Here is a 10,938-nt window from a genome sequence, read left to right as displayed (position 1 = left end):
GGACATGCCACCACTTAGGAAGGTCTGCAAACAGCACTGACAATCAGCAGCCGCTTTGTTACTAGAAGGGAAACCAGGACAAAGTGGTGTCGTGGAAGTACAGAAGTCAAAGAAATGGGGGTTTACAGAGAGAGTGGAAAAACGGATGCCACGGTGTTAAATAGCCTCAAGCAAATTAAGTGTAAGAACGTCTGCGGGCATCCTCAGTGGGGTCAGAGGTGGCCTCGGTGAGGGGCGCGTGCTGGAGGCGCCCAGCTGGCAGAAGAAACTAGAGGTGGGAGTGAGCCGAACAGTGAATGGCCAAAGGGTTTCTCTTCCAAGCAGCTTGGCTGTGAATGAAAGGCAAAATAGTGCATGCTTTACAGATACGTAGGCTTCACAGAAGATACCAATTCGTTTCTCGATCCTGGGATTCCAGGGTATTTAAAAAAAAATTTTTTTTAATGTTTATTTATTATTGAGAGACACAGAAAGACAGAGCATAAGCGTGGCAGGGGCAGTGAGAGAAGGAGACACAGAATCCGAAGCAGGCTCCAGGCTCCGGGCTGTCAGCATAGAGCCTCACAGGGGCTCGAACCCACGAACTGTCAGCTTATGACCTGAGCTGAAGTCGGACGCTTCACCGACTGAGCCACCCAGGCGCCCCCCTAGGGTATTTTAAAAGTTCATCTGCCTTATTTCCAGATAACTATATCCAGAGTACCCTGAACCATAAAGGTGGTATAAAAATGAGAATAAAGGAAAGTCCCCTCAGTAAGAACCGCAAACATAAACCACCGCACCGAATAATCTGCCAGGCGCCACATCCCAGTTCCCTTCCGCGCACGTGGTGGCTCACGCACAGCCCTAGAGCAGGGCGATTAGTAGAAAATAAGGCAATCCCTTTTCCGCCTGCCCGTTGAACCTAGTGTTTGCACCACTCGCGCTGTGCCCTCTCTCAGGCGACCAATCAATAGTCTCTTTAGAAACCTTTGGATTGACGTCTCTTTGTTCTTCGCCGTTCCAGCGTAGCCTGACCCAGGCGCCTGCCCTTTCCCCTTGGCAGGGAGGAGCTGCTGGATGCGAGCTGCCTCGGTAGCCGTCAGGGGTGTCCCAGGACGGGGCTGCCTGGTTCCCGAGGACTTGGCTGTGCAGCCAAGGCACCGGCGAGCCAGCAAAGCTGCTTCTATTTGCAGACGTGCCCGAGGAAGCAGGACCTCTCTTACCTCCGGCTGCCAAATGCCTGCCTTCTGAACTCACCACCTCTTAAAACTTCTCTGACTTCCTTTGCGGACATGACTTCTTCCTCGTGGATGCTCCTGTGCAAGGCAGGCCGTTTATGGTCGAGAAACAATTTATAATATAGGGTGGTGGTGAATTGCCAAGTCAAGGAACTGGATTTCCAGAGTGGAAATCCCAGCTTTGCCACTTATAAGCTAAGCCAACTCTGACAACCTGAACAATTCAGAGGCTCCACTCCCCCCACCCCCCCTGTAAAATGGGGAGAATAATAGTATCTCTCTCAGCGTTGTGGAAATTAGCAATATTCACTTTGCTTAAGCGCTTACAACACAAACACTCAGTACGTGTTGACCATCATTCCTTGGGATTCAAGACAGAAATACCTTGTACCTGGTTTGGAGGCAAATATCAGAATGCTTTTTCACTTAAAAAAGAATGTAACCTAGAAACTGTCTTGCCTTAGTTGGACGAGGATGCATTTTCCCTTGATTTCTCTAGATGCCAAGTGTAATCGGTGGCAGAAGCTGGAAGAAACCTGTGGAAATATCCAGGTCGTTGTCCTTTCACACATCTGGTCTGGAGGAAGATGGGGCTGTGATAAGGTCACTTGTCATGTGGGTGGCAGAGCATGATTAATCAGAGGCATGAGTCTTGTATTTCATGGGCGTGTGCTCTGCTCCCGCCCCTCTGAAGGTGCAAACACACAGGTTTGAACTCTGGATGTATGCCTAAGTCACTGCCCTCCCTTCTCCACAGGCTCCTTCTTTCCTGATAGAATTTCTCCAAATAGGGTTGCTTTTTCTGGAACCAGAGATGAACACTTTGTTACAGATCCAGGATAAATACACATACACACAAAGTAGACAAGTGACTCTCCCTCAGGGTAAAGTACCCTTCAGTGACTGAGATGATTTTATTCAAGCTGAGCAGCAAATAGAAAATAATTACCAGAATTTTGGGCTACCTCTTCCTCATAAACCTTAAAAATAGAATGTGCTCTGAATACCCAGGATTCACTTACAGTGTGTAAAGGTGTCATAAGGGCCACTTTCCCCAGCTCAAGTTCACCAGTGTGACTTTCAGGACTTGAAAACGGTTGCCATTAAGAACAAAGGCTTTTATATAAATATGCGCATCTTGCTCACTTTGCCAGCCTTGGAACTTCAGGGAACAGGCTTCTCTGAACAGGCTTTGACCTGCTGGTACAATGTTGATGATGCCTATGTCAGGAAGTAAGAATAAGTAAGGGAATATATTTAAGCTGCCTGAAATATAGTTAATAAATGAGATTTTCCCTTCCGTCCAACTTCATCATAAATGAAGTTAAAGCTCCATGCATCTAAATGAAGCTAGAAATCTCTGCACCTCTAAGCATGACCAGAAATCACGTTGTCTTCAGAAGCTCTTACTAGTATTGTCACTCAGATCCACTGAGGCCAGCGGTGGACAGGACGTGGACAGGACGCTGCAGTTCAAATCAGGCTTTTCACATGGTGATCCGTGGCTGGGTGGCATGCTGATTGTTGATGTTCTGACTCAATACCGGTTAAGATTTTTAAATTAGCTGTTACTATTTAAAAGTAGGGAGGTTTCATATAAATATCCAGATCCCCAACTTCTGTTACAAAATGCCTGACTTCGGAGGCACTGAATTTATGGCTTGATTTAAATCTTCCTGGAACAGAAACAGTACAGTCGCCCCTGAGCATCAGCAGGGGGTACATTCCAAGACCCCTGGTCGATGCCTGACTGCAGATAGTACTGAACCCTACAGATAACATAGATACTAACTTTTGTCCTCTACATACATACCTATGATATCGTTTATAAATCATAGTTAGAGATTAACAACAACAACCAACAATAAAATAGAACAATTATAACAAGATACTGTCATAAAAGTTATGTGAATGTGGTCTTCTCTTTCTTAAAATAGCTTCCTGGGCTGTACTCTCCTTTCTTCCGGTGATAGGATAAAATGCCCATGTGACGAGATGAAGGGAGGTGAGTGGTGTAGGCACTGGGACGTAGTGTTAGGACACTACTGGCCTGAGGACGCCTCAGAGGGAGGACCATCTGCTTCGAGGTGGAGGTTGCCCCTGGGTCACTACAGTTGCGGATAAGGGAGGACTGCTGTACTGGCCTGGGAGTCAGGAGAGGAGGGTTCTAGCTCTGCCACTAATTGAACAACTTGTTTCTTCTCTCTGGACTTTTTTTTTTTTTTTTGCAAAACACGAGCTACCATTGTTCTAAAACCGTATTTCACTTGCTAGGTAAACAAAGGAAAGCTGAGAGTGAAAAAGTGATAGGAGTCCTCTCCAAATCCTCCATACTCAGTCAGTACAGTTAGCCAGGTAGTAGAAGGCTTTACAAATGCTTCTGAATATACATATCTGGTTGCACAAAAGATTACCCAAACTACAGGCATGAACAATAAAAGCCATGGTAGTTCAGAAAGAAGAAAATATTTTTTAAAGGAAGAGCTGCTCTGTTTTACACACAGGAAGGTCTTGGCTTTCTACTACCAGATGGTAAACCTGCAGATGTGCTGTGCATGCATCTGTTCTAGAAACCTCCGTTGCCACATTCTCTGCTTGTAGCTGTGAGGAGGTTGGTTGAGCATGCCACGCCTGGTCCGTGGAGGCTTTCTGCTTGGTTGGCTTCAGACAAAGTTACCATTAACTCCCCAACCTGCAAGAAAATTATTTAACACAAAGGATTCCAAAATGTCCTCCTCTCCCCCTACAAGCCTGCAAACAAATGGTACAGGAATGAGGTCAGAAAGGAATCCCCCGCCTACCAGGCCTCTGAATTCATTTACCTACCTCAGAGCCCATTCAGACAGAGGGGTGGACCGGGGAACAAGAGATGCTCGGAGGCCAAGTGGAGTTTGGGGGTCGAGCGCTACATTACAAGATTTGACAGGCCTTTGCCAGCCTTCAGCTTCTTTGTGTCTCTCACATAATAGAGAAACACAAACTGAGCAGCACACGATCTGTGGTTACACCCTTGGACAGAGCACACTCTTTGCAAATGCTAATAGTATTGTAGCATCCTGTCACCCGGGAACACAAAAAAGGATGTTGATTTTCACATGAACCAGAACAGGCCCATTGTACACAAGTTTGTGACCAACTTGTACTATCTGCACATCAAAAGCCCAACCAATCATAGGCTACACAGCTGGCGAACTGCACCGATGGGGGTGCTCGATGGAGAACAAGATCCAAATGCCTCTTCCACCCGTACAGTGACAAACATAGTACTTTTGACGTGAATGAAACTAGTCTCACAATCCTGGCTCAGCTAGGACCACGGCGATGGGCAAGTATAATTAGCAAGAACGTAAATGTCTCAGACGTCTAAAAAGAGAGATATGAATGTATGAAAATGGAAGTGGTTTTGCTGGTGCTGAGAGCCCCCAATATGGCAGAGGCAGCGGAGGGCGGGGGTGTTCAATTAAGCACTCGTATTAAGGATGATCTGATACACGAAAGGATAAACTCATGAGAAAGGTGGCAAGAAAAGTATCTATTTCCACACCTATAGTCCTGGGAAACTAGAAACTCTCGGGCCAAGAAACTTATATATATGATAGTCTTAAAAATAAATTTAGTTAAAATTGTAAAAGCTTCTGCAAATAGACTTTCTTTCGAGTGTTACATTTATTAGAAATGGAAAGGCAGTCAAAATTTGGGAATATAAATTTTCAGTCAAGGTTTTCAAAATTGGGGTAAAAATAATTCGGGATCTGAACAGTTGGGCTAACTCCAAAAAATTTAGAGAATCAGCATAGGTAAGAAGGAAAAATTAACATGATTAACATGTTGAGGAAAAAATCACAAAGAACTCACTTCTACTCCTGAAATCTGAGATCTGGGGCAGACATGAGATTAGAGCCCCCTGAATCTCAGTATCACCTTGTCCCCTAGGACCCCGTAGGGACCCCCATTCTTATAGTGCAGTAACAGCTTCACACAGTTAGGGTTAATCCTTGTACACTTTCTAGGTGTGTCAGTGCCCAGCGTACTCCTGATTTCATAAATAAGTTCACTGTTCTAAAAGTATTTTTGAGAGGCGGCCTATTTTGCAAAGTGCTCACAGGTTTGTAACCAGACTTATTTTCGAATTTAGACTTTGCTACTCACTAGAATGACCTTGGGCAAGTTACTTACAACTTCTCTGAGCCAACTTCCTCATTCAAAACATGGAAATAATACTGCCTGTGATGATGAATGCAAAACACAAGACATACTGGTTCCTTTGCTCTAGATTCTTGACTCCAAAATTTAAAAGAAAAACCAAAAATTTCATGGGACCAATCTTTGGCAAGATAGGATACTGCCCATTAAAAAGGCTTTGGGGGTTTCTAGACGGATCCCAAAACGCTAACGGCCAGTGACAGTACACTTCTCTGCTGTGTGCTCAGTCCCGCAAAGGCCTTTGTAATGAGCCCTTAGTAATGTGTGTTATATCTGCACCTTTCTCCCAACACACACCAGGCACCTCCTCCTTCTGCTAGTGTTACTCAAGGAGGCAGGTTCCCTATTGTAATTGGGTGTGTGCTGTGTTCTCAAGGCACAGATAAGGCGGGTGCAAGTGTGGGAACTTCCGACCTGAGCTCCCTAGACAAATACACCTCTTGATGGAGAAGTAGTAAGCACTGCACTTCGTTAACGATGGGGGACTATTTCCATGTTAGGACATATGGAGAAGAGAGATTCAAACCAAAACTGGAATGCAGGAGAATGGATAGGTTAATTCCTTAAAAGGTCAATTAATTTCAGCATTTCCGGCAGCTGAAGTAAAGAAACAGGTTAAGGTCTTGAGTTCTCTTTGACAGAAGGAGAGCAGCATATCCATTTATCAGGAGTGGGAAGCTTTGCTGGCCCTGAAGTGTCTAGTAATCCTTACTTTAATGAAGTTAAACGATAACAGAGACACGTCCTTAGGTTTTACTTCTGCAAAAGACACTGTGTGTTTTCTGCAAGTGGGTACATCACACAGCATTTGTGAAAGCCAAGGGCATATTAGAGAAATTAAGAGGTAAGTGAGTGTCAGTAATCCAGGCAGTCTTGCTTCCTGATTTGGCCAATCCTCAGAAAAACTTGAGGAAAGCAAGGAGGTGGAGTCAGCCTATTCTCTACATACTGTCTCACCAGTGTTAGAGGTCTCATGAGCTGGCAAGCACTGCTAGATCATGTAAACCATGATTGCATTTTCTGACAAGTGGATAAAATTCTAATTTCCATGCTGTTGCTATGTGATTCTGTCATTCCAAAAGTAAGCTGCAGAACAGATATGCTGCTTCAAACATTAAGTAGTGCGAACTGTATTCGTAACCCAGCCATTAGGTACCCCCTCTGTGGGAGGCAGCTGACAGTGTCACGGCATGACTGGGTCTACAGTGGGGCCTCACGCTTACAGGTTTTTATAACACAGGTTTTTATAACACAGGTTTTGGGGGTACTTGAGTCAGTTGAGCATCCAACTCTTGATATCAGCTCAGGTCACGATCCCAGGGTCATGGGATCGAGCCCCACATCAGGCTCTGCACTGAGTGTGGAGCCTGCTTAAGACTCTCTCTCCCTCTCTGCCCTTCTCCCTCACTTTCACGCTCTCGAAAAACTTTGAGAAACAAACAAAACCCCCTCGATTTTTGAATTTTCTCAAATACCTAGATAGGATCCAGGCTAACACCTAGACTAATTAAAAACAAAACAGGTTAAGAATTCTTTACGACAAAGAATGAAGGGACAATGGATTTAAAAACATTTAAAAGTTATTTCTTCCTCAGTGACTTGACCCCCAAAGAACCTCAGCACTGGTCCTACAGAACGTGAACACCAACTCAAGAATCTCAGGGAGTGCTCCTGTACTCGCTCTCAATTTTCAAGCTCGTAGTAACTCAACTCTATCATTTCAAGATGTGTATTTAATCCAGTGCTTTATAATGTACATTTTCCTTACTCTTCATAAAACTGTCTTTTTCAGGGTAAAGATCACTCACATTTCAACTTTCCTGATACTGCTTTCTTTATGTTTGTTTATTTTGAGAGAGACAGAGACAATGTGAGCAGGAGAGGAGTAGAGACAGAGGGGGAGAGAAGGAGAATCCCAAGCAGGCTCTATACGGTGAGTGCAGAGCCCCACATGGGGCTTGAACTCACGAAACAGTTAGATCATGACCTGCACCAAAACCGAGTCAGACGCTTAACTGACTGAGCCACCCGGGTGCCCCGATACTGTTCTGCTTTTTAATCTTCGACAATTTTTGTTGCACTCATCTTTTCCGCCATCTATCTGCTTGGTTTAATATGGGCAGGAAGTGACCATTTTAGTTATCACAAATTGGGTATGCTTGATTATTTTAAAATATATTTTGTAATACGGTTAAACAATACATCTGTATTATTTACAAGCGCATGACCGCTACTTGACTTGGATAAAGAGAATTCTTCACACACCTGAAACTAACATCACATGGCAACTGTTACTTCAACTAAAAAAAGTAATGATTTTTAAAAAGTTACTAATGCTTCAACTGGAAGCTTGAAAAGAAACCAAATTATTAAATTCTTCAAGCTTTTTTGACACATGAAGATTTTGAACTTGAAATGTACAAAGGGTAAAAAATTAACGCGAACTACTTTTTGCACCTCATCCTAAGACTGATCTGTTAACAGTGGTGAGTAAAATACATGCTAACATGATTGAAATGTGTTCTTCTCTATAAAACCGTCCAAAGGAATTCAGAGTCTCCTGACATTTATTCACCAGAAATAAACCATACTCCAGCCACCATGTACTTACTTATTGCAGCAATCATGACTTTGAGTCTTTCCCTAGTTTTGACTTCGGCCAGCCATAGAAATCTTGGAGAAGGTACACCTACACTCTGACTTATTTTACATACCAAGTGATCAACAAGTATTTAATAAGCATCCTTTACGAGCAAAGTTCTGGGAAGAAAACAAAAATGAGAAATGGGTGTTCATAAAAAGGTGATAGATGGAAGAGATCCTTAAGCTCCCTTCCCTTTTAAGACTTAGGCATGACGTTTTAGTAAGCCTCCTGTACGAATGAACATGCTAGCATCATTAATGCAAATGACGGCCGTGGCAGCAAAATCCACTTAAAAGACATTTTTAATGAATTTTATCAAAGAAAAATACCAAAATGTTTGACAAGTATCAAGATACGAAAAAAAAAAAGGCATTTGTTTGACCATGGATTACAGCTGTGAAATGTGAAGCATGTGAAATGTAAGTATTCAGAGAAGAGCCACATTAAGAGGCTTATCAGACCATGAATTTGGTTATACTGCAAAGGTCTCGCTCTCTCTCAGCCCTTCGTTAATACAGAGAAAACGTAGAAGGTGCTCTCCAATATAGAATTAGAACATGATTTAAATTACTTTAATTACTAATCTACACAAATGACCTTAGATTAAAAGCACAGGCAAAACAGAAACCGCAGTAACATCTACATGTAGTGTGAAGGTTTTAAAAAATACAGAGTTCATTCACAGTGAACAAGTAAAAACAAGGTTATGTTTTAAATATTTGAACACATAGCCATGATCATCCAAAAGTGAGTATATCTGCAAGCACATCTCTATATTGCTAAAGAACCTGAAACTACAGCCAACAAGAGATAAAAAGCACAGAGATAAAAAGCATCATTCTGATCCCTCTTACTGGAAAACTAAAATGTCGTCCTTCTTTTTGCAGATAGATACATCTAAAATAAATATAAGATTATAAACTAGCTAAGGAATTTGTCTTTTAAGCCTATGCTCTCTCTTCATCACATGTAAAACTCCCAAATTATAAGGTTAGGAAGCACCGCTCTCTGCAACGTTCCCTCCTCATTTTTATGCTATTCATTTGTACTTGGGGCTACATTATTTGTGGGAAGGAGTCCATTGGAGTAAAGCCTGAAAAGGGGGCATAATGCAAAGAGGAGAGAATGTAATTAAGCTCCTAAGAAAGGCTGACTGCTTCACCTGTGGCCATAGCTCAGCTGATTCAACTTGAAGCAGCGAGGACCACTTGTTTCCCACTGTGCACTGCCTATGAGTACGGATTCTTAAAACTGATACCCTGACCGAGTAAATTTTAGATCTAATTTATTTACAGTTGCTCAGTCTCCCATACAGAGCTTTGTTCACGCTACTCTTTGCAAATTCTGACCTGAAAAACAAAGGATTCCTGGTCTAGTTAGAATTTAACTCCTGTACGCTGAATTTCTGAAGCGATCTGTTTAAATTTGAATCATTTGTAATTTTTTAACTACAGACACAACACACAGGGTTTACTGTTGAGAATCCGAATTTTATTTTTCTTTTAATAACATCTGCATCAACCTAGCTTTCAAGAAAAAAAAAAGGCATGCTTAGAATGAGATAGGCTAAAAAGGAAAAAAAAAAAAAAAAAGTAGGTAGTCCACGAAAGAAAGAAGTCATGTAACATCTACATGTACTGTGGGGGATGTGGGAGGTCTGGACTCTTATTTGGGGTTTTTAATCATCTATTTATATGTTTAAATTACAAACACTGATCTCAGAGAAATGAAGATTCTCCATCCCCGTTTCTTAAATTTATACAAAGGGATGTGATAAAAGGTCTCACTGAACATCAGCCTTTAGCTTAGAAAAAATCTACACATTATAGCTGAGGGCATTTTTTCCCCATCCATAGCACATTCAAATAAACACGGTCCTATTTCTTTGGAAATAGATTTGTAGTTGTAAAGTAGTTATGATTTACAACTACAAAAAAAATAATTACATGGTGTCTGCTTCAATGAGGGGTTACCAGCAAGCAGCACTGGTTAGAGAGAGTTTACCAGTGAGGTCACCTCTACATTCAGCACAGAACACCCGGGGCGGGGGGGCGTGGGAGGGTACTCCCTTGCTGTTCCCCTACTAGCCCTAGAGCTGAAAGACACATGAAATGTTCTAGACTCCTCATCCACCAAATAACAATATACACTGCTACCAGCTGATTAAACCTGGATCTACATATCTTATCAAACAGTATAAAACAAATATATACTGAACTCTTGATTTCTGAAATACTTTGCGCTACCCTTCCAACCTTATATATTAAGTGTCATCAGATCTCAAGAGAAATCACAATGCTATGGATGCTAAATAAAAAAAAAAAAAAAAAGGTAGGGTAGCAAGGGAACTGTTACCAAAACAGAATTCAAAAAAAAAAAAAAAAAAAAAAAAAAACCTCCAAAAAACTGTAAAAAACTGTCCACAATGGGCATTTTTATTAGAATACTAAAGGCTTAACAAAATGGAAGCAAAGAGCAGAGATAAATGAGAAAGACATTTGAAGTCAAAAATGGTATACTTCTTTGCTTTAAAGTCCTTTAGCCAATAAAAAAGTATTTATGACACACACAAAAATGCTGTGAAGGTATTGTAACTGAACTGCAATGAATCCAATTTTATGTTTCTCTTTAAAAGTTCAGCTAAGAGGGAGATGGTTAACATGCTGTTGAAATAATGCACTCTTATGAAAGAGCCTTTTCCTGCTGCCTCCCTGAACTGCTTGACAGTCTAATAAAACTAGTCAACTGATCATTCTTTATCTTCCCTATCCTGTGTCTCAATCCAACAGCTCTGTCAACAGGTAACCCCCAAAGTTAACCGAAAACCTTGCTCACCTATACCACATCCAAAATGAATGAACTTCAAATGGA

This window comes from Neofelis nebulosa, chromosome 5, assembly GCF_028018385.1.
Source record: "Neofelis nebulosa isolate mNeoNeb1 chromosome 5, mNeoNeb1.pri, whole genome shotgun sequence".
Lineage (NCBI taxonomy): Eukaryota > Metazoa > Chordata > Mammalia > Carnivora > Felidae > Neofelis > Neofelis nebulosa.
Note: the sequence above shows the minus strand (reverse complement) of the source record.